At 36.3% G+C, this 26,034-nt stretch overlaps 1 long non-coding RNA gene across 1 annotated transcript; it reads right to left on the bottom strand.

Annotated features, from left to right (window-relative positions):
* Positions 1 to 8,206: 8,206 nt before the first annotated feature.
* On the bottom strand, positions 8,207 to 24,337 carry LOC135216894 (uncharacterized). The gene is made up of 4 exons (XR_010314952.1): positions 24,211 to 24,337; positions 22,818 to 22,937; positions 8,969 to 9,098; positions 8,207 to 8,743 (listed from the first exon to the last, which is right to left on the bottom strand). It is a non-coding gene; the product is annotated as an uncharacterized LOC135216894 (long non-coding RNA).
* Between the last annotated feature and the right edge of the window lie 1,697 nt (positions 24,338 to 26,034).

The following is a 26,034-nucleotide window of genomic DNA, read 5'->3' as shown; positions in this document are numbered from 1 at the left end:
CAATATACTAATGGAGAATATAGCCTCCCTGCAGCTTCCAGAAGGCGTAGAAATCTTCATCTATGCCGATGATGTGTGTGTAGTAGCAAGAGGAGCTTGTTAGAGTACCCAGAATGCAAAGGGGCATCAATGACATCAACAATAAATCAAATGAGCTAGGCCTAAAAATAAACATAAATAAAACAAAGGCCATGACAATAAAAGCCCACAGACCGCTGCAACCACTAACAATAGGAGCTGAGCCCATAGAATGGGTAGACAGCTACATGTACCTAGGAGTTGTCATAGATCAGCAGCTAACTTTCAAGGAAGAAATCAAGTACTTGAGAGAAAGAGCAAATGCAAGACTTGCTGCCATGATATACATTTGTCATCCCTGGAAGGTGAAATAGCAAATGAACACATACAAAGGAAGACTACCTAGCCTGCACCAGAACATTGGTGGACTATGCTGCCCCCACTCTGATGAGGCTGACAGAGGCTCAGAAAGAATCACTGGAGGTCACTCAAAACAATGCAATGAGACTCATGCTAGGAGCACCTACATGGACAAGGCTGTGCAACCTCAGGCTTGAAACTAACCTGCCAAGACTAGAGGATAGGATTGCACAGCAAAATGCAAGCACAATGGCCAAGATGTTCCTCTCAGAAAGAGACTCCATCTCTAAGAAAAGAGCAAGAGAGGAACTTGCCAAACACACAGAGATTCAAACTTCGAGTTCCTATGGTAAGGACCAAAGTGACAACATCAAGAGTCTAGGCATGGCAGAAACACTGCTGCAACTAGGTCCAGACACAACACAGGGCACACAGCAACTACCACCCTGGAAGAAGGACACTACAATATACAAATACACAAGCCTGCCAAGAGCAAAAGAGGACTGCACAGAGAAGAGCTAAGAGCGGCAGCCTATGAAGCAATCAGAAACACTGAAGGACCATAGGGCACAAACATACTACACTGATGGCACTGTAGATCCTGAGAATCAAACTACGGGAGCTGCAGTATATTCAAGAAACTTCACAGCCTGCTGGAGGACCTCCAACCACGCCTCCATTATGAAGACAGAGTTAACAGCAATAAGACAGGCACTGCTGTACTCACTGGAGAATAAAGTAGGACCTGTAATCATCCACACAGACTCAAAGTCCTCAATGCAAGCCCTGCAACAACAGAAAATTAAAGAAAATAAGGCACTGCTGGCTGGAATTAAAACACTGCTACACCAGCACAGCGAAAGAGGAAGACCTGTCACCTTAAACTGGATACCCAGTCACATAGGAATTCCAGGCAATGAGAGGGCTGATGAGCTAGCCAAAAGTACAAAACACATTGACAGAGTGCAAGTACATATACAACCTGCACTGCAACAAGTCAAGAATGCAATGAAACCACTCTGCAAAGAAAAATTGCTAAAAGACCATTGTGAGTGGGTAGAAAAGAACTCACCGTCTGCCAGATGGTATAAGAAATTGACTGGTCTAGTGCCTCCTCCCATAGACAGGCACACACCAAGAAAACTTGCTGTGATCATCCACAGACTCAGGCTAGGATATAAAGCCTGCTGGGAAATTGTGGAAAACAGTGTCAGACCATGTGAACACTGTCAAGAAGAAACACAGCAACCACTCCTTCACTACCTGCTGGAATGCAGAGAAACAGCACAGCTAAGAGGTGCAGCACAAAATGCAGTACCTGCACAAGATGCTGAGCATGCAGCTGCCACAGTCACAAAGACAATCATTGAAAACTTAGAAGAGCATGCCCAGGTGCTCTACAACCTACCTCCACCAAGGTAATCAAACTAATAAGTGAAATCAATCACCCTCATCACATCCCCTCATTGTAAGGCTCTATCCACATCATCCACTATCATTCTTTTAAAAACTTTACCTACAACTAAAATCCTCCCGCAGGGACCCAAGGGAGTAAAGGGTTGGACAACCCCACCTGCACCGCTTCTCCGATTTTCGAAAGCCTTACACTCATTCAAACTTCTTCTATAATATGACATGATGGCCCTCTCTTACTGACACCATCATCCTTCCCTTGTCCACTCCTATCTCTACAACTAAAGATATTTCCAATTTCAAAAAACTAACCATGTACCTAAAGAATCTTTTCAGATCACCTACGGGCTGAACAAGGGAAAGGCCCGTGCCAACAAGAAGTGTTGGCTTAATACAACAACAACAACAACAACACTAAGATTCAGTCCTCCAGCAACCATCGCTGTGACCATGCCCTGGCAGATCTGGGCGAAACGTCAGAGAGAGAGAGAGAGAGAGAGAGAGAGAGAGAGAGAGAGAGAGAGAGAGAAACTTGTAACAGTAATATATGTATATAGCAGTAACAAAGATCATTCAAGATGACTACACTGGATTTGACGATCCCCTTTGGCACGTTGCTTGCCAGTTTCAGCAACATTGAGAAATCCTTAATAAGGAAAATAGAGAAGACTCTATACAAAATTAATGGAGCTGATGCAGCAATCCTTTTCAACAAGACTTTTTATATATATATATATATATATATATATATATACATATATATATATATTTATTTATATATATATATATATTCATATATATATATATATATATATATATTATGTATATATATATATATATATATATATATATATAGATTACTCTATGCAGTAGTACAATATGAAGATAAAAGGCTCATAAAACAATGATTATGTATACGTTGCAACAAACATTTCAGACGCTTGCCTGTGTCCTTGTTCACTGGTAAAGTATTTTTCCAGTGAAAAGGGACTGACGAAAACATCTGAAATGCATTGTTGCAACGTATAATTAGTGGTTAATGGGTATTTTATCATATATACAAAAATATATATTTATGTGTATGTATTTACATGTATATATATGTATATGCACAGATATGTGCGCAAACATATGCACACACACACACACACACACACACACACACACACATATATATATATATATATATATATATATATATATATATATATACATGCATATATATATATGTGTGTGTGTGTGTGTATGTGTGTGTGTGTGTGTGTATACTAAAGAATTTTACGCTTCTCTCATCAAAAAAACTTATGAAAAAATTTCGTTTTATTATTAATTTTAATTCTGTAAAATCTATTTTGTTTCATAATCATCTGTGACTGAAATATTAAAATATCCAGCTCTCTTTTTAGTTACTTTCCCGACGAAGACATTATTTATTGATTCATTTTTAAAGTCGTCTCCATTTGCATGGTTTCTGGAGCCGTCGTCATAAAGACTGCACTGGCCTCACTCAGACGGATCAGATGTGAACATTTTGAGGAGAATATTTGTTGTATGGAGAGTTTGAAGTTTTTTTGTAATAAGTTTCCTTGTTAATCCTTGCAGGAAATTGAACTAGAACGGAAATAAATATGTTAAAATGATTTCTTAGAGTTATATTGATTCCTGGAAGGGAAAGAAAAGGGGAGGAATATAGAAATGGTGAAGAAAATGAGGGGATTCGTGGAGGTTCTGGGAGAAGAACAAGGATTCAGAGATGCCCCATGAGATTTGAGAGCATTCAGTAAGATTGGCGGAGGTGCCAGGAGAAGAAGCAGATGATTCAGTAAGAGTCACAGAGTGCCAGGACAAGAACTAGAGGATTCAGTGAAGCCCCTGGAGAATTGAGAGGATTCAGAGGCATATTCTGGTTCTAAGTAACAGCATAGGTGTTGCTCTCTGTAGGGACTGGAGGGCGAGGCCCGCCATGGGTCCCGGGCCGGGCGGGTCGAGCCCACCGTGGGTCCCGGGACTGGCAGGCGATGTTCGCCACGTGTCCTGGGCCAACTGGCCGGGCCCGCCGCGGGTCCTGGGACAGGCAGGTGATGTTCGCCTCATGTCACAGGCCGGACCCGCCTCGGGTCCTGGGACGGGCGGGCGATGTCCATCATGTGTCCCGGCCCACTGTGGTTCCCGGGACGGGGGGGGGGATGTCCGCCACGTGTTCCGGGACGGGCGGGCCGGGCCCGCAGCAGTCCCCGGGACATTATTGCTTAGTGAATGAACTAGCCTTTTTATCAGTAATGATTCTAAGGTGATTTAGTGATCTGGGTTCTTCGCAGAGCCAATTGTGGAGAAGTGCTGCTTCAAGACCTCTATTGTACAAACTGCAGCATGATTTCTGATATTGGAAAAGCCAAAACCCATGTGGCTGCAATATCTCACTTGCAGTAACCTTCGAGTCGATCCAGTGTAAGAGCCCGGACATCCAGGGCATGTGAATTTATAAACAACATTCGATGTCATGAAGGACTGCAAGCGATCTTAAAATTAAAAAAATGAACCTATTTTACATGGATTATTCGAAATGAGTTGAGTCGTAGACATGGAATTTCCTATTCAATGATTTGAGTAAGTCTCATTGAGAACTTGGAGATATGTCTTCTTTGGAAGATATATCCCCGTTATTTGCGGAAAATTCGCCTATATGCATAATTTTTCATAGAAGAATATTCAGTAAATACTGTATTTTCATATCATTTTCGTGACTAAATGTATTTTATGTGATAAACTATTTAAATACTCAGGTATAAGTGCTTTTAGAGTTTTGTTTTGTGTTTGAGCTATCAAAATAGGCAGTTATGCAGATTATAACTATTCGCAGAGTTGATGGTATGATTCCAAGACCATTAACATTAATTTTTTCAACAATCTGTATCCGCTTGAGAAGCTATATTACCCGTTAAGGAAACTATGATTGTAAGCAAAACTTATCGTCACACTTTTGGTGATAATATGAACTCATAGCTAGAACTTTGTTATAATTTATTCACTATGTAACCAAAGAGCTGAGTTGAAAGAACTAAATTTAATTTTCATATACATATTCATATTTTCCATACCAATATGAATTAAAAAGCGACAGCTATATAAGGGCAAATGAGATTCTCTTGATAGCTAGCAAACTTAACTGCTTCTGACAAGAGAGAGAGAGAGAGAGAGAGAGAGAGAGAGAGAGAGAGAGAGAGTGTATGTGAGAGAGAGAGGGGGGAGGGGGTACCAGCCCGAGAAGAGTCTATATAAGATGCAGAGGTCTGGAAAAACTAATCCTTATTATTATTATAGTGTTTGTGTGTGTGTGTGTGTGTGTGTAAAATGCTTGGAGGCAGACAAAATGAAAAGCACAAACAAATTTTTTATTATTTTTTATTATTTTGTTCACTCCATTTTTATTGACATTTTTCACTTTTCCTGGAAGTTGGTCTTATGTTCTGCAGTAATACATAGTTCGTTTCCTGAGCGGATTTCTTGCTTTATGGTTCAATGAAAGATTTTACAATTCCTCTCATAGGATACCTTTAGTTCTGTGGTCAGGGGAAGGTTAAATGCAGTAGTGTATATATATTTAAAGGCTAATCACTGGTTCTTTTATGAAAACTCTCCATTGGATGGTCATAGTGTGGATGACATTTGCCAATGGTGGAAGGTGTTTAAGTTTGGTGAGTGGGTTGATGAAGTCAACATATCTGTTATGGAAAGAGGTTGCTTGAAGACTAAAGCCCCTTCCACACGAAGGGCAAATGCACGGCGGACAGACACTGTTACCAATTTTGCGAGTCGATGGCGATCACGAGTGTGGTCCAAATCATAGGTTCGCCTGCCTGTGACTACTGCCTGCATTGGATTGTTTGATCTGGTAACACTGTTTAAAAGTGAGAGAATTACGGGCAAATCAGAGTGCCCGTCATCTGGAAGGGGCTTTAGATCATCGTCTGCCACAGAGGTGCCTCTCAGGATCTCCAGGAACATTTTACGGTGGTTAATGCCATAGTAAGTGTGCATGTTGTAAGCAGTTGAAGGTGTGCATCCTGACATATATATGCATCCTTAGGGTGGGCATTTGCCAGCTTCCAGAAATCATTCCCAAAGACAGTATCTTTGATGTCAGCAATGACTTGACTGACTCTTCAATTTTTCTGCAAAATTTACAATAAAGTAGTCACTGAGGATATTCTTCTTTAAGATGGATGAATTTACTAAGTGGTCTTATCATCCTACTATGAGATTCAGGGCCTCTTTAACACGGTTTTTTCGCAATAACTTTTTATCTATGCATTTCATAAATATAACGCTTATTCAGAATACATATTATATCAACACATAAATTTTGATTGTATTCTGCACTACGTAGGTTGAATAAATTTGGTACTTATAATGTAAAAGTGACCTTTTTTGAAGACGGGCCAACTTACTCAGAGAAAAGGTTTCGAACGCACTCGTTACGTAACTTATGACAGCATTTCTTCCCTCTTTCTCGATGGATGATTGGCTATACGTAACGAAGGCTAAACCTCTGGCAACAATGACATACAAATTTAAATACAAGCAAAGCAGTACACCTTTATGAACTCTGGAACCTTTCAACTGATAATTGTCATAATGAACAAACCAACAAAATATATTGATAAATACAAAAACACTTCGATTATTAGTCTAACTCCCAAAATAAGTTTCCAAAGAAATTACAGTCTACTTTATAGGTCACAATCAGATTGACAAGATGTAGGGAATAGTTGGAAATTATCAAAAACATAGTAGACAAGCTTGATTTGATAACTGCTATATACAATGTCAAGCAATTTTTATTTATTGGCTATCTACCTATTTACTGAAAAAATATAGCCGGTGCCGTATATTGGCTTTAAACCTTCACCAATAATTATCGTCAGAATGGTGACTTCATGAGGCTCCACCCACTTTCGCCTCGTTATAATTCAGGATAACACTAAAGGCTACCATGAGCATTGTTGGATTAGAAAATTTAACTTCTGGCTATAAAAACTAATTTCTCGAGTAGTTGTAAGAAGTGCTAAATGATCCTCAAGGAACCCAGCAGTTGGCCTAAACGTTTAATTCATGTATATTACTGCTATACTGTTGCGGCACTACTGTTACAGTAGTATTACTACCTAGCACTGATACCCCACCAACATCTATGTATCGTTCCGCCATTCATACAGTCTTTGGGTTTCAGAGCCGATGGAGTTTCTGTATGGTGGATGGGCGGGGCAACATTTCGTCAAGAGGTGTTTGTTTACCTTGCTTACGTAATGAATGTTTTTCGACTCTTGGCTCGTAATAATTGGCCATGGCGTCGGCTAGATAATTTTTGCTCTATAAAAATTAAAACTATCAGGTTTATGTTATTGATAATGCTGACAAAATTTGTGTGTGGTTGTAAAATATACATATGTCAACTTTCAGCTACATCCGATGCTTTGACAAGGAGCAAAGTCCAAAAAACCGTGTTACAGAGACCCTGAATCTCATAGTAGTATACTGTATAATGATGCTTTACAGTTGCTGAATTTATTTTCTTAGTTTTTTATATTTCTTTTGACTGTGGTCAAAAGAGATGGCAAAAATGAAGAAGTATTCTGGCTTCCTGCCCTTTTAGACATTAAAGGAAATGAAAAAGCTGATAAAGCAGCCAAAGGTGAAACTACCCTGACAAGATTTTAATGGATATAATGATTATATGATGTCTCTAAAACCCAGTGCAACAATAGAAAGCAGAAATTATGAAGTATTGAATGTGATAGTAAAAAATAAAACAGGTCAAGCTCAGTGTCGGAATAGGGAATTCATCATATCAGGAGGAGTAACACATGCATAGTTTTGACTGGTCTGAGAATTGGTCGAGCTCGTCTGACCAGTGGATATTTGATGAATAGCCCATATTGTCCGATCATTTTATGTAACGCATGTTAAGCAACGCTATCAATTAAACATTCTTCGTGTGGCTGTCCAAAATATAATTGACAATGCAAGGAGAGATTTGGAAGTTATTCAGTAAAAGAAATCTTGTCACTCATTTTCAGTTTATCCAATTAGGAATATTTTTTAAAGAGCTGTAATTTAATACGTTTTAACCTACCTGTTTAAATGATGAAGACAAATCCTTTGGACCAGCCCTGTGAGAGCTAATTATTAAATTAGCTCAGTTGTCTGGTTAAACTACTTAACAACAACAACAACAACAACAACAACAACAACAACAATAATAATAATAATAATAATAATAATAATAATAATAATAATAATAATAATAATAATAATAAACATGATGAGTGGATTAGGGCAGCAATGAATGTCTTTTAATTTTCAGATGAAATTTTAAAACTGAAGTATTGATAACGAATTGATAACTTAGCTTCCTACACATAAAGAATCTGAACATCTGACATTACAAGATGATAGTAATCTAAACTCTGGATAGAGACAACAGAACCTTTAATGGGTCTGTCAGCAACAAAGTAGATGGTTGTTTGTTGTGGTGCTTCCCCCTCATAAAACCCTAAAAGAGTATTGTCAGAGAAATCGCCATTTCCAGGGTCAGAATATCCAACACGAACCTCTACATTTTTGAACTTTGAGAGTGTATCCAATCGTTGCCTTGTGAAAACGCGTACAGAGACAACTTTGCGGACAGTACCAAGGTTAGCTGACCACCAAGGGCTTTGTACTATTGTAGAGGCATAAGTATAACCGCTTTCTTGAAAGCATGTGTAACCATTGACAGCCATTTCTTTGAAACCATCGTTGTTCCAGTGATAAGGAGTTGCAGAAATTGTTGCATTTGACGCAGCATCATTAGCACTCCCCCAAGAGGAAAAACATGTCATGGCTGCGGGAGGGGCGCCTGAGACTCCCTTCCAGTGACGTGATACTCTGGCCTCAGACAGCAGACATCCATCTGAAAAGGTCTGCCATTATGTAGTGAGAACAAAGAATCACATGTTCTAACGTGCATAAAATGATAACTATTCCAGAAGTCAATTTGATGTATTTTTGCTTATACACTGAGACTTGCTTGTAGTGCAGTTAAAGAAAAAAAGCACGAAACATTTAAGCAGAGGATGATAAGACAGAATGAATTGCATTCTTTTTTCCATGTATTATTAACAACCTGATTTCAAACCTGTGGTCATGCAGAAGAGGTGGCATCTTCCAAGGAGGGAACAATAGTGAGCGCAGTGTGAGGGATTAACAACTCCACTGTAATTTGCCAGGGAGCATTTTCCAAAATCTTGTGGGTATCTTGAATCAACCTGAAAAAGCCGTAATGTTAACCGCATCCGATCAGAAAAGTGAGCTGGAAAGTCGTGACTGGAAATCCTCAGTCTGATAAATCATTTTGGCTGTCAGTATGGGAAGACTAAAAGATATTTTGGATGGGAAAAAATCCATTTATTCTGTTGATGTATTTGCAGATGTAACTGGTAAGTTTGATTCATTTTTCAGCCGTGAAAAAACGAAGTCTCCCACAATAAGGCACTTATGTAAATCCACAAACAGAAGCTGATACACTTTGTTATTACTTTTATGGCTATAATGGGTGTTTTATCAATTTTGAACTATATATTTTAATTTAAAAGGTGAAAGAAGAAATTTGTGTATGCACGTATATATATCTACTATATGATGTACTGTAAATGAATTATATGTACACAAAAGGAGCCCATAAAAACATCAAAAGGTATTAACTTTCTACCTTTTGACCTTTTTATGAGCTCCATTTATTAGATGGAATTCTATTTTGGCAAAACATATTTCACAGTCACACACATTATATATATATATATATATATATATATATATATATATATATATATATATATATATATGTATAATGAAGAGGGATTTGCTAAGATAATATACTTAATATATCGTTGTAATGTGATGTGCTGTGACGTTTCTTAGAATGTAGAGAGTCATCATTTAACTTCCTTTAGAGACAGTGCTCGAGGTGACGAGCTTTGGGAATGCTGACATGTTTTTTGGGGTGGTATGATATCAAAGTTGCTGTCTTAGCAGATCAGTGCCTGTTCTGTCGCTATGCACGGGCGGGTCACAGAGGTGACTTATGAATCTAGTTCTAGGCAGTTACCTGGGGTGTGGACAATGTGTGTGAATTCGTATGTGCGTGCGAGCTTTTCCCTACATAATGAGATGTAGCATTACCTGAATGGGAGATCTGTACAAGAGAGGCAGAAGCCAAGATGGCTTCTTCGAACAGTACTTTTATTATAAAGTGATTGTGCATACTGCGCTGAATGGGTAAGCATATTTATGTTGGCCAAAGTTGTGGCTGGATTGTATTTGAATACTTATTTCAGAGATGTTCTATTTCATATGATCTTTGATGTTAATCTTGTGCTTATCAAGGTGTTCTCCTGTCTTCTAACAGGCGGTTCTGGAGAAAGGGGAATTGATCTGGAGAAAGGGGAGCTGACTTAAATAATGTGTCATGGTGTTACTGTGGACACTGTTGTGACTTTTCCAGTTTCATGACTAAAATGATGTTGGTTATTATTTTGGGGAATATGGAAGGGGCTATTTGAGTTCAATCATTCATTTAATCTTTTTGTTAAGAACCTGGGTTTATTTAGCTAATGCTTTATTCATAAATAAATGTTATTTTTTTAAGCTCACGTGTCTGATTTAGTTGCCTTAGGTAATGGAGGGGGGAGGTGTGTCGTGGAGAGAGAGAGAGAGAGAGAGAGAAAGAGAGAGATAGAGAGAGATAGAGATGGGGGGGGGGGTGTTACCAGTTGCCTTAGACGCATGATCCATTGCTACTTTTAATAAATACCGAGATTAGATTCTAATCTCGGTTTATATATATACATACATATATATATATATATATATATATATATATATATATATATATATATATATATATATATATATAGTATATACACACAAACATATATACATTATATATACATATATATCTCACTCAGTAGAATGCTATTAATGGCCCAGCACTGTCTTGGCAATAGTCAAATTTCCATTGACAATTGACATTAAGTCTGATATGGAACTTTGACCTCACTTGACACATTAGTCTGAATAGCAGATCATTCGTGCCGAATATGAAGTCCCAACTTCACATGGGTTTGAAGTTATGATCAAGGTTGAATTCCTTCTTCCCTTTTGACTGTGAAGTATGACCCTCATTAGTAGACTGCCATGTATGTAATAACAATTTCTTAGAGTAAGAATTTGTTATGTGAAGGTTCAGGCCTATACAACTTATATGGGTTTAAAAAGTATCCAGTCATTTTTGGCCAATAAAAATGAGAAATAACAGTAGTATTAGAAGATATTGCTGAAAGCCTAAAAGTTCATCTACAACCTCTGTAAATAAGGCTGGTAAACACTGTCCTTACCTTACCTTACAGACCTTACATCTTGTTCGGGTTGCCCCAGGTCCCTCAGTGGAGGCACCTCTAATGAATCTACCAGAGAGTTTGCTAGTACATCTTCCGGTATATTTTGCATCTTCCAATCTTGGATGGTCTGGGATGCAGTTTAGATATTTGTCGAGCTTATTCTTAAACACATCTACGCTCACTCCTGATATATTCCTCAGATGAGCTGGCAACGCATTGAATAGACGCTGCATTATCGATGCTGGTGCGTAGTGGATTAATGTCCTGTGTGCTTTCCTTATTTTTCCTGGTATAGTTTTGGGCACTATTAATCTACCTCTGCTTGCTCTTTCTGATATTTTTAGTTCCATGATATTTTCTGCTATTCCTTCTATCTGTTTCCATGCCTGAATTATCATGTAGCGTTCTCTTCTCCTTTCTAGACTATATAATTTTAAGAATTGTAGTCTTTCCCAGTAGTCTAGGTCCTTAACTTCTTCTATTCTAGCTGTAAAGGACCTTTGTACACTCTCTATTTGTGCAATATCCTTTTGATAGTGTGGGTACCATATCATATTGCAATATTCAAGTGGACTACGAACATGTTTTATAAAGCATAATCATGTGTTCAGCTTTTCTTGTTTTGAAGTGCCGTAACAACATTCCCGTTTTTGCTTTACATTTTGCCAACAGAGTTGCTATTTGATCATTGCATAACATGTTCCTATTCATCATCACACCAAGGTCTTTAACTGCTTCCTTATTTGTGATGGTCTCATTATTAGGTCCCTTATATGCATATAGCTTTCTTTCTCTGTCTCCATAATTTATGATTCAATTTATCAGAGTTAAATACCATCCTATTTACCTCTGCCCAATCATATACTTTGTTAAGGTCTCTTTGTAGAGCGTTCCTATCTTCATCACAAGTAATTTCTCTACTTATTCTTGTGTCATCTGCGAAACTACTCACTACCGAATCCTTCACATTATTGTCTATGTCTTCAATCATAATAACAAACAGTATTGCAGCTAACACCGTACCTTGCGGCACACCGGATATTACCTTGACTTCATCCGATTTCTCGTCGTTTGCAATAACTATCTGTTTTCTGTTGTGTGAAAAATTCTTTAATCATCTTCCTACTTTATCCACGATATTGTGTTTTCTAATTTTCTTCGCTAATATATTATGGTCTACTTTATCAAAAGCTTTTGCAAAGTCTAAATAAACCACATCTGTTTCATTTCCGCTTTCATATTTTTGAATATGTTCTCACGGTGGACTAACAGTTGGGTTTGTGTACTTTTTCCGGGTACGAAACCATGTTGTCCTTTATTAAACAAATTATTTTTTATTAAATGTTTCATAATATTTTTCTTCATTACCCTTTCATACACTTTCATAATATGTGATGTTAGACTCACAGGCCTATAATTACTTGCCTCTAGTCTTGATCCACTTTTGAAAGTAGGGGTAATATATGCTAATTTGTGCTCATCATAAATCTTGCCTGTATCTACACTTTGTCTTAATAATATTGCAAGTGGCTTTGCGATAGAATGAACTACTTTCTTTAACAAAATAGCAGGAATTCCATCAGGCCCTGCAGCAGCTCCATTTTTAATTTCATTAATAGCCTGCACAATATCAGCTTCATTAATATCTATGTCAGCTAAATATTCACTATTTTCATCCCTTACTTCTATATCATTATCTTCATTATCTATTCTAGGGGTGAATTCTCTCTTATATCGTTCTGCCAGTATGTTGCAAATTTCCTTTTTTTTCATTCGTTAATCTCCCTTCAATTCTCAGAGGGCCTATTTCTATTCTTCTTTTATTCATCTTCTTCGCATATGAGTATAATAGTTTGGGGGTTTTTGCTTGATATTTTAATAGGGTTTTTTCTTCCAAGTCCCGTTTTTCATTTTCTTTTGATTGTATAATCTTTTGTTCTGCATTTTCTATCTTACTTTTTAGTTCTATAACTTTCCATGCATTTTTTTCTTTTGCAAGACCTTTTTCCACTTTCTGATTTTCTGGAACAAGATCCTTCTGTCTCTTGGTATGCATGAATGATGTTTACTTTTCTTCTTCGGTATATATTTTTCCACTATTTTCTCCAATATTTTATATAATATCTCCGTATTTACCCTTATGTCATCACTTACGAAAATGTTATCCCAATCTTTGTTTAATTCTTCATTAATTTCTGACCATTTATATTTTTACTGTAGAAGTTGTATTTTCCATATCCTTCCCACTTTTTCATTTCTTGCTTATCTCTATTTTCACTTGCTTTGGAATGAACTGTTAATTCTATGACATTATGGTCTGAAATATTCGCATTATAAACTATTATTTCTTTAACATAATTCATCTCGTTCACAAATACTAGGTCTAAAGTATTTTCCTTTCTTGTTGGCAGGTGATTTATTTGTTGAATGTTGTATTCTAGTAGCATATCTAATAGCTTTTCAAATTGCCTCTTATCTTCTGCACTACTATTACTCTCTTTTTTATATGTATAAGTACAACCACAATCTCCTATTCGTTCTTTCCATTCTACGAAAGGAAAGTTGAAGTCACCAGATAGGAGAATAGTCCAGTCCTTGTGATTTCTACATATATCATCCAATTTTTCAATTATTAAGTCAAACTCTTTAGTATTAGGAGGTCTATATATTACTATGTTCATCAATTTTTCAGATTCAAATTCTACCGCTATTAGTTCACATTCTGAGTTACTATATTTCTCATATATTTTTCCTTGTTTTTTGTCTTTCCCATATATTGCGGTTCCCCCTTGATTCCTATTTTTTCTATCTGATCTATAAGTTTGGAACCCTTTTATTTGATCATCATTCCCAGTCTCTTGGGAATACCAGGTTTCACTTATATTCATTATATCTATTTTCTTTTCATTTTGGGTTAGTTCTTCTAAGTACTCTATTTTTCTTTTTGAGTTACTCGTAACTAAACCCTGCGCATTCATCACTATGATGGTTTGCGTGTTTTCTCCTTCATTTAATACTGGTAGTAATAAGGATTTTCCCATGTCTCTTTCCTGTTCTGGTATGTTGTTCTTTTTTTCATTTCCAGAAATTCTGGAGTTAAGGGGAAAGCTACATTTAAAGATGGTGTTGAATTTTCTTGTATTATGTTTGTAATGTCTTTTATAAATGGCAGTTTTAAAAATGTAGTTAGGTTATCAACTTTTGATACATTTATGTTATTTTCTATGAGAGAGATGATTCATAACTCTATTTTTGTACATATTTTATTAGGCTAAGCTTCATTTTAGTAGTTTTAAAGGAATTCACAAGTGTACACTAGGTTTACAGCAGACAATAATTATTGCATTTCTCGTCATATTAGTATTTTTGCTGGTAAAGCTAACCGTATTATTAGTACTGTAATGTCCCTACAAATGTATACTACAGTACAGTTAAAGGAAATTTGACCGTTTTCCAATTTCATTATGAAGAAAACTTGGAAAGAAATCCCATCTCCCAAAATAATTAGACAGAGTCCCAGCTTTGACAGTTCGTCATAACCTCGGGCCTCAGTTGTAAGTGCACTAAGTTACCATATATTTTTTGTACCAATTCAGCGCTTGAAGTTAGATGTTTTCTTGTTTAAGCGAGAAATATTATGAAGGAACAACGAAACGCTACATTGCAAAAAAGGGAAGAAGAAGAAGAAGCCTTTAAGTAAACAATTTTGTTGCAGCTCCTGCTCATATTTGCTTACTTCTGGGACTATAGCTGCAGTTTCGCCGAGAAAATGTTGTGAGGGTTCGGTGAATATATGCCATTAGTGCTGAAGTAAGCATAGTTAAGTGACAGTGCAGTTAAAAACCTTGAAAGCTTCGTTAAGTTCGATTATTTAGAGTGGTGGCCCCTCCGCCCCTGGCACTGCCTAGGTGGGGAGACTGCGCTAGACGGTGGCGACGGTTCTGCCATCTATTGAGTCTTTCAGTTACTAGTTTCAGTGTAACAGTACGGCGTCATACTCAACACCGTTTAGGAGAAAGGACTCCTTTGGGCTGCAGTTTTCTGCATACCATACTATGGATGTTATTAGTAGAATGTTATTTTCAAACATGAAATTGGTTCATTACTCGATTATAGGAGTTCATTTTATAAGTAAGAACAGAGTAATTATTAAAGTAGTACCAAATGTGTTTAATGATCTCATGGAAAATTACGAAGGCAAAGAGGTATATTCAGACCAGTTATGAAATGTAAAGATTGTGAATCTTAGTACGTCCATTACGTATGTTTCAATAAGGAATGCTCCTTTCGAACTCTCAGATGAAAAGCCGGTCGAGGTTTTATTGAAATGTGGCAAAGTTGAAGGAATCAGGCAAAACAAATATGCTAACGGACCATTCAAAGGGTCGCTTTTCTTAAGGTGAGGAATTAACAGGGGTTACAGTAAGGCCGTGGTGGAACGGCGCTTCGCGCCTTATCCGCATATTTAAAGATTCTTGGCAAGCTCGGTATGTTCTGGCAAGAGGTAATGTTGCACTGCGCGCGCTAGCCACAGGGGTTACAGTAGGTTTGATTATTTTTGTACTGAAATTGCAAGACAATAAGCTTTTAATTAACTATTGATTGTTTGTCTAAATTTGTTTTTAACAAATGTTTAATAAAGTAGTTTTTAATGAATATATATCTATATTTTTTTCTCCTTTTTTCTATAATATTATGAGCTAAAGTGGGTCACCTGAAGAATGGAAACACCAACAAGCAGGGGTCGTTTATCTTCAGGTGGAAAATATTGGGGTCGCTTTTCTTCAGGAGGAAAATATTGGGGTCGATTTTCTTCAGAAGAGGTATTAGGGGTCGCTAATCTTCAGGTGATCTCAAAGGGCTATTGACGGGAGTCAGGACAGCCAGCATGAGACTAAAAGAGAATGTTCCTTCATCAGTTACGGTTTTCGGATTTACCTTAACTATCTTGTATAATGGGCAGAAACGGACATGCTTTAGGTGTGGGGAAATAGGCCACATAGCTAAAGACTGCAAATACGAAGAGTTCCCTCACCTGCCTACCGAAGGAAAGGATGAAACCTACGTGAAAGCAAATGAATTCCACAAAGGCAATGTAGAAAATGCAACAGTCGAGGAAAGCGGAGATAACCATAGTTATCTAACTACAGATATAGTGACCGAAGGAATGGACAGGGATGAAGAACCTAATTCAATGGAAGAACAGGTATTAGATTGCACAACAGAAGAAATTGTTAAGGATAATTCACAAAATGACTCTGAAAAAGAAAAGGATGAAGGCGACTCGATAAAACTTGGGAAAGGCACAACAAAAAGTAATGCTGGAAGTGAGCTAGGGGGAGAAACGAAGGAAGAACTTGTCTCAGTAGAACCTTTGGACTGCTTAAGGGAAGAAAATGTTTATGGAAAACTGGAGAAAGGGGTAATCGATGGTGGGCCAAATTTTGAGGACGAAAGGGATCTTTTTGAGGACAGTCTTGATTACGAGCAGGATGATGATGATGAAGGAAGGTCAGGAATTAGGGTCTCCCAACCAATAGGTGTCAGTGAATTGCGTTCGTCAAAAACAAAGGTTGAGATTCATAAGGAGGTTAAAGAAAACGAGTTATTAACAGAAAACGAAGCAGCAAGTATAGTAAAAGGAAAAGAAGAGAGAAAAATGGATTGTGAGGAAACATATTATGAGATGCCAGCGCCCCAAATAGAACTTTACAGTACTGACAAGGAAATGGAAACATGGCATGCAAAAACAGACTCTAGCAATAAACTTAAGAACACGCTGAAGAAAGACCAGTGTCAAAACAATGAAAGGATAAACCAGAATTTATCATCAGATGATGAAACAGGAAAGTGTACTAAGAAGCTTAAAGCAATTTAACCTAGTATTGTATATGTTCTTTAAATAATAAACAAAATTAATTTCATCCACATTAAATGTAGCTACAGTTAACGTAAACGGACTTAATACTTGGAATAAGCAAATTAAAATAATAAACTTTATGTTTCTATATAAACTAGATATAATTTTCGTCGAAGAGCACAATATAAAAGGGGAAGGGAAACTGGAATATGTTGAAAAATACTGCAAAGTTTTGATTAATTATACACAAACGCTTAAGGGTGAAATACCTATCTTTGTAAATAAAACATCTAATGTGGAAATTTTGAATTTTGAAAACGATATTGATGGTTATGTTATGAGTGTTAATTGTCGTTATTCAAACGTTACTATTCAATTATTAAATGTGTATGCTACTTCTGGGAATAGTAAGAGAAAAGAAAGGGAGAAATTATTTAATACAGATATTTTATATTTCTTAAGGAACAATATAAGCAATATCATAATGGGTGGTGACTGGAATTCTATTACCTGTATGAGAGATTGTTCAAATTCAGATAGTGAACTTCTATCAAAGTCATTAGTAAGCTTGAAAAGCAACTTGAAACTTATAGATGCTTGGGTTTCATGTCACCACCAGGTGGAGTTTACTTATGTTAGGGAAAATTATGGCGCAAGGCTAGATAGGTTTTATCTAAAAGATTTACATAACCATGTGGCAAATATTCAAAATATTCTTGTTAGCTGGACTGGCCGTTATATTAGAGTATCAGCCTTAAAATTAGCAAATGTAGCGTCGCCAGGGAAAGGGTATTAGAAACTTAATAGTAATATTCTAGATAAAGATATTGTAAGAGACCATTTTCTTAAGACCTTGAATAATATTAAGGGGAGCAAAGACAGAGTTGGAAATATTCAAAACCCCGGCTGAAATCTTTCTTTGTCACATGTTCAAAGCAAATTAACCAAGCAAAATATGGCATATTAAATTTACTGAAGTACCAGTTGAAAGAAGAAATAGGAAAAGGTGTATTAAATAAGGACACGTTTTCGTTAGTGAACTTTTTGAAATTGAAAATAAATAGTATTCAAGATGAGATCTGTGAAGGGGTCAAAATTAGAGCAAAAGTGGATGATAAATTAAAGGGTGAACAAGTTGCAGCATAACCTGTTAGGGAAGGAGAAAGACTCTAAATCGTATGTAAATAAGATAAAGAGGGATGATGGAAGCGAAATAGTAAACCTTAAAGCTATTACTTTAAATATAAGGGAATATTTTGAAAAGCTTTTCAAAAAAGAGAAATGTGATAAGTCTTATCAAGACTTGTTATTGAATTTAGTAGATAAGTTATTGATAGGAATGAGAACGAATAGATGATCTCACTGTTGAGATTTACAAAAAAATTTGGAAGGAAATAAAAAACGATTTTGTAAGATAGTAAAGTTCACTTTTAGATTTAAGACCATCTCTAAAATGAATAAAGGAATAATAACGCTTACGCCGAAGGAAGGAGACTAAGGTTTTATTACAAACTGGAGGCCAATAACTATGTTAAACGTGGGTTTTAAGATAACAGCGAAAATAATAACATAGATTGAAGAATGTGTTACATATAATTATTTCCCACGAGCAGTTTAGTTGTGCAGATGATAGGTCAATTATCAACTTGAATTTCATTATGAGAGATATTATGATTTATACAAATAATAATGATAAATAAGCTGCGTTAATAAATCTAGACAGGTCTTAAGCTTTTGATCGTATGGATCATGACCTTTTATATGCTATATTGAGCAACTTTGGTTTTGACCCTAGTTTCATTCAGCTAAGACAAATGTTACATACAGACGCTGAAAGTGTAGTAATATCTCTGATCCAATCCCATAAACAATTCGGTACGGCAAGGATGTCCATTATCCATGATTTTGTTTATTATCTACGAGGAACCCTTTCACAGGATGATGAAAATGAAACTTGTAGAACATGTCATTGAATTTGCCAAATAATTTAAAGGTTTCTGTTCTAGGATATACTGATGATTCTGTTATCATAGTTACTAGCGATAAAGGAATATTAGAATGTTTTAATATAATCGCAGATTATGAAAAGGAAAGTGGTGCAAATCTGAACAGAAATAAAACTTCAATTTTAGGCATTGGAGAAATAAATCATCATGACCAATAAATGGATGTCCTGTAAAATACTAGGTATTTATCATAGCAATAATTATCAAGACAGAGTTAATCTAAATTGGAGTAATTTAGAGAGTAAGATAAACAAAGTGATAGGTATATTTAGGAAAAGGACGCTGACAGTGTTTCAAAAATGTATTATAATTAATTGTAATATTTTAGCAAAAACGTGGTATGTGTCACATGTATGTATATACAGTTCCACAGGATTGTGCAAAATGAATACAGAGGAGTTTATTTAGATACCTATGGAATGGAAGCTGTGAACCAATTGTAAGAAATACCGTATTTTTACCAAAGACAGAAGGTGGGCTAGGAATGATGAATATTCTACATAAATCGAAAGCCATTATGTTCAGAACTTTTAACAAGATTTCTATAAGTAAGTGTTATGGTTTTGAAATTATATATTTCTATTGTAAAATAAAAGCTAGTGTTTTGATGGAAACTGAAAATAAATTATAGAGACTACTATTTTTATCACATCATATTATAGTGAGATGGTTGATGTTTTATGGAAAGTATATCGTTTAAAGAATCTTCCTAAGGTGTCTGTTAAAGAAATATACTGGTTACTTATGAACTGTAAAGACTATAAACCAAAGGTAGAGTTAATGTACCCGCTCTTTAATTGATAAGAAGAGCAGAAATACAGTTTATAGATATGTTTATGAAATACTTTAGACCAAAGATAGGCTGCATTGCATAGGATGAAAATCTCGAATGAAGATAAATTTCTCTTTTGTGGCTACATTGAAAATAAAGTGAACATATTTTATTTTTGTCCCCCGTCAAAAAACATTCTGGTTTGGTTAAAGTCAAAACTAAAAAGCTGTTGTAAAATTGAAACTGATAATTTACTAAAGTTGATTTCAAGACACCATCGAAAAAAGACGAAAGCACAGCAATGGTGTGACTATCAGATTTTGTAGCAGGAGTGTGGTCTGGTCGATCTTTGGCTCTATTGACAGACGACCCAAACATGATTACTTATATAGGGAAAAAATGTCAAAAACGAAGTTTATATTGAGTAAAGTTTATGCAAATAAATTAGACAAGCTTTTTACCAAAGAATATGTACTTAATGCTATTGTAAAATAAGGAGTAAAAAAATAAGTTACTCTATAGGATATAAGGCTTACATACTTTGTTATTTGTAAGGGTTGTAATAAAAAAAAAACTATATTACGTCTTTCTCTACCCTGGCCTTTGCCCCGCAAAAGTGGTTAAAAATCCCATTAGTCCAATTATTTATCATGAATTTTGCATATATGTTGGAAACCTGATGATATATTTCAGCTATAATTTAAAAATGCGTGAATTTTAATGCTTTCTTTAGTCCATTTTTTCCCCAAGGACAGTGACCCCCTGGGGCCCCAGTCCTAATTATGTTTCTTTATTTATTTGCTTAGTCTATCCGTGACAAGCCCCTGTTAACATTATTAATATTTGTTCTCTAGTGAAAGCAAATTGTGCACTTAATTGTACGAAAGCGAAACAATTTTATCCTGCTGTTTGCGTGTCAATAAGTTATAATTAGGCTAATATTCCCCAGGTCATTTAGGAAAAGAACTATATTAATTTTTACTTATGCATGTTTAAGTTAGTTAAAACGAGCATGGCCTTAAAAGCACACACCGAGAGAGGAGTTGTTGGTTTAAGTAAGTAAAGGCACGTACTATGAGATTCAGGGTCTCTGTAACACGGTTTTTTGAACTTTGCTCCTTGTCAAAGCATCAGATGTAGTTGAAAGTTAACATATGTATATTTTACAACCACACAAATTTTGTCAGCATTATCAATCACCTAAACCCGATAGTTTTAATTTTCATAGAGTAAAAATGATCTAGCCGACGCCATGGCCAATGATTACGAGCCAAGAGTCGAAAAGCATTCATTACGTAAGCAAGGTAAACAAACACCTTTTGACGAAATGTTGCCCCGCCCATCCACCAGACAGAAACTCCATCGGCTCTGAAACCCAAACACTTTATGAATGGCGGAACGATACATAGATGTGGGTGGGGTATCAGTGCTAGCGCAGTAATACTACTGTAGCAGTAGTGCCGCAACAGTATAGCAGTAATATACATGAATTAAACGTTTAGGCCAACTGCTGGGATCCTTGAGGATCATTTAGCACTTCTTGCAACTACTCGAGAAATTAGTTTTTATAGCCAGAAGTTAAGTTTTCTAACCCAACAATGCCCACGATAGCCTTCAGTGTTATCCTGAATAATACGAGGCGAAAGTGGGTGGAGCCTCATGAAGTCCTCATACTGACGATAATTATTGGTGAAGGTTTAAAGCCAATATACGGTACCGGCTATTTTTTTCCAGTAAATAGCCAATAAATAAAAATTGCTTGACACTGGATATAGCAGCTATCAAATCAAGCTTGTCTACTGTTTTTGAAAATTACCAACTATTCCCTACATCTTGTCAATCTGATTGTGACCTATAAAGTAGACTGTAATTTCTTAGGAAACCTATTTTGGGAATTAGACTAATAATCGAAGTGTTTTTGTATTTATTAACATATTTTGTTGGTTTGTTCATTATGACAATTATCAGTGGAGAGGTTCCAGAGTTCATAAAGGTGTACTGCTTTGCTTGTATTTAAATTTGTATGTCATTGTTGCCAGAGGTTTAGCCTTCGTTACGTATAGCCAATCATCCATCGAGAAAGAGGGAAGAAATGCTGTCATAAGTTAAGTAACTAGTGCGTTCGAAACCTCTTCTCTGAGTAAGTTGGCCCGTCTTCAAAAAAGGTAACTTTTACATTATAAATACCAAATTTATTCAACCTACGTAATTCAGAATAGTGTCAAAATTTATGTGTAGATATAATATGTATTCTGAATAAGCGTTATATTTATGAAATGCATAGATAAAAAGTTATTGCGAAAAAACCGTGTTACAGAGTCCCTGAATCTCATAGTAGGTGTTTTGGCTGTTGCCAGGAGGACTCGTTCGTTGCCGTGCTCTAATATTTGTACAGTGATTATGGCGGAAACTGGGCTCATTACCAGTGAGGCTATATCATTGATTTCTTGTAGAGCACATTGATCATTAATTGATCTGCGCTGTTGGTATGTTCACGAACAGTCTCGTATGTCGACGGTATTTTTCACTTAGTTGAAGTCAGGCTTTTTATTGAAAAGTTTATTGATACAAATTAATCGAACTGTCGTGATGGAGTTGACATAGTCATTCCGCGAATAATTCGACTAATTTTGTTTGACGGCTCAAATTGACTAAACAGATTTTGTTAATTTTATTCTCAATAGAGTTCCCCCGGTCATGTTTAGCCAAGAAAAAAGGAAAACTATTCAATGTGCTATGTTCATTTCATTATTGTAAGACATTAATTTAGATTTTTTTTTTAAGCTAAAGTACCTGACAGGTTGAATCTCACCTAGGATACCTGCGTACAAGAAATAATATTTGCGGTAAAAATTCCAAAGTCTTCCTGGCAAAATGAATTGACGGTTCTTATATCTTAGGATGTTACTGAATATAAAAGGTAGAGAAAGGATTAACTTGAACTTTACTACCTTAGCAAACAGGGCTCTGTCGTTTGTAATAGATGTTCCTTGACCGATGGTCGCTATGAAGGTTCCTATCAGTGTAGCCAATATCGATATTGTTCTGTAACAGCTGAAGGACTGCATTTTCTGAAAGAAGACCACTAAAATTAAAACGAAATTTATTATATATCAGAATAATTAGAATGATCAGGTATTGTTATTTATGTAGATATTAATCAAGAAAGTATAGGCTATTTGCTTTAGTTAAACTCGACTCAAGGAAGATAGGTTGCAGAAAGAAATTGTACTGTTGACTTAAGATAGTTCAAAATATTATTTACCATTCTTACAGATAAATACTCATAAATAATAAATAGATAAATTGCTCTACATTCTGTATGGAGTAAGTCTCTTAAGTTAACTAAAGGAGCTAAACTTTATAAGGTTTTAATATAGCGTGCGCCTAGATTAAGTCTAATACATATTCGTCTCACATCAGAAGTTTATCATAGTAGAACAATCAGCTTTGGTTGATTTGATATGAAAAAAGGGGGAGGGGTGTGGTGTTGGGGCAAGATCCTGGATAGGAGATATAAATTTATAAACTCCATTCCATTCAAATTTGAAGAACTGTGATTGAGGTCACCATTTGTAGCCTGAGATGACGTACGTAGCACCCAACAAATTGACAGATGGTGCTATTGTTCATTAGATTGATAAGTAACTTCAGAGAGGTCCCCAAATAGCTAATACACGTGAATTGTGTATAGGCTTTTAAAGTTAGAATAGAAATTCCATTGTTAATTTGGAATGGTCGAATTTTTGGGTGGTTAAAAAACGAAAAGTTTTTTTTATATGGCATTATTTTTCCTCCATGACTGACAAAAAAAAAAAATGTCAAAACTTGGTCTCCGGAAGTGTGTTTTGAGTAAGTAGGAGCAAAACAGATTAACGAAGAATAGTTAAATGGAAGGATCAGTACGAATGTGAGAATACGTGTGTGTGTGTGCGTATGGCATTCCAAGTATGTATGTAATGAATAATTACATAATAAAAGTAATGTGAGAACATTACTTGAATAAAGAACTCACAACGTAACCAGGTCAGGGGTTAAACAGGAAAATCTGCCAAAAACCACAGCCCAGGATGCATGTGACCCTGAGCTAGGCATAAAATGAGATACGTCAACAATCCAATTCCGTGGGAAACCTACTGCAGTTCTCATGACATGACATGTCTAGCCTAGATAAGTTATGTTCGTTCGAATACATGTATCTTTGTTAGGTTTGCTCGCCTATGGGATTTGCATATCAATTTGTAAACCACTCTCTTCTTTCCTCCTATAATCGTCTGATATAGACATTCAAGCCTTCTCTGCAAAGCTAACTCAAGATGTAACTTATGAGAATATAAGACTTACCCTCCAACCAACTTGAGAAATATGAATAAAGAGTTCAGAGAATATCTTCCTAGTTCAACCGAGAGTGAAAGAGACGGAGAGAGAGAGAACGTCATAACACACAGTTATCCGCGGATCAAAAGTTCCCACTGTAGTCTGGTATAAACCAGCTACTACTACATACATAGAAGTTAAACTGAAAAGTTAATTTAGGTTTTGCGACAGAATTATTGGCACAAAGCCTTAATGTCCGTTAAGTGTTCCAGTGCGTTCAATACAATAGTTTCATAAAAGGTTTTGAACACGTAATGTTTTGTGAGCCGAGTTTCTAAAAAGGTTTTTGAACACTTAAATGTTTTTTTTTTTGTGATTAAAGTGCTTTTTTTTTTTAAACACAGCTTTAATATTATGATTGGGACGCTTCGAACACTTCTGTGAATTAAAACTACAGCGACTCGCTACTTGCCTGGTTGGATTTCAGTTTTACGTTTGGTGATTTTGAAAGTGATTGGATATTTACGTATGCCATGGCAGTCATGTAATTTGGTATGTTTGATGGTTGGATGGTGGGTGATCAATTCACTAATTTGCAATCCTCTAGCTAGCCTCAGTAGTGTTTAAGATCTGAGGACGGACAGGCAAAGACTAGGCGCAATAGCTTTTCCAGAATATCAAACAGGCGAAACTTGGCCGATAAACTTACTTGCGACGGTTTGAGTATAAACAAATGAGTTCAGATCAGTTTCACGCTGGTGTTTTGTACATAAATCGGAAATGTAGTGCTTAAGATTATTGCGTTTGGATGGCTCCGTCATGAACCCTAGCCGTTTCTCATAGTTCCATTAGAGAAAAAAATGTTTGGAATTGCTTCGAAGCGCGAGAGCTTTCCGACTTGCTGGTCACACTATTGCATCAAGTGGCTAATCCTCTCATGATTGAAAGACTGACTTGCTTGCCTTATTCCTTTTGCGTGTTCAAGGCGCACTGTAGGCTTGGCTTTACTTGAAGGTTCTTATCAGCGTGCCTTCGACCCCTTACTGTAACTGTTCATTCTCTCGTCCACCTTACTTTTCTCCGTCGGGTATCAATTGTTTCATAGCGCAACTGCTTTGAGGTTCTCCTCCTGTTACCCCTTTCAAACCTTTTACCGCCAGTTTCCATTTCAGCGCTGAATGGCCTCATAGGTCCCAGTGCTATATTCAGCTCGACCCATACCTTAAAAGCCTGCAACAGTATGAATCGACGTCTAGGTGCATTTGTAAACATTGCCTTATTCTGAGTCAAGATTTAAGTGCCGGACTAAGCAATGGCGCCTGTATGTATGTTTACAAACGTCAAAGGGGAATATATACGTTTATAGAACATTCGAGTTAATTTTTTATTACGGCAAATTGTACCATATTGGTGAAACATTATGCTGGTTTTTTTTTTTTTTTTTTTTTTTGCTAAAATTGAAAAATAATATAAAATACTGTGCGACAGACTTACAATATTTCACGAGTAGAACAATGAACATTTAAGTACCATTTACCCTAAAAAGAAAATGGGTATTAATTAAAATGACTCCCTGACACGAAGGTTTTTAAGATGCCCGAGGGGGGAAACCGGTTCCTAAAATCACTTTGATTGGCTACGATTGACTGGAATTTTCAGGTGAATGTTTTTCAAACCTCTTTGATTGGCTGCGTTTGATTGAAAATTCTTGATGAATGTTTTTCAAACCTTTGATTGGCTGCGATTGATTGAAATACTTGAATGAATGAAAATCAAACCGCTTTGATTGGCTGCGATTGATTTAAAATTCTTGATGAATGTTTTTCAAACCACTTTGATTGGCTGCGATTG

Source organism: Macrobrachium nipponense, chromosome 6 (genome assembly GCF_015104395.2).
Source record: "Macrobrachium nipponense isolate FS-2020 chromosome 6, ASM1510439v2, whole genome shotgun sequence".
Lineage (NCBI taxonomy): Eukaryota > Metazoa > Arthropoda > Malacostraca > Decapoda > Palaemonidae > Macrobrachium > Macrobrachium nipponense.
This window is presented reverse-complemented; position numbering and strand designations above follow the sequence as displayed.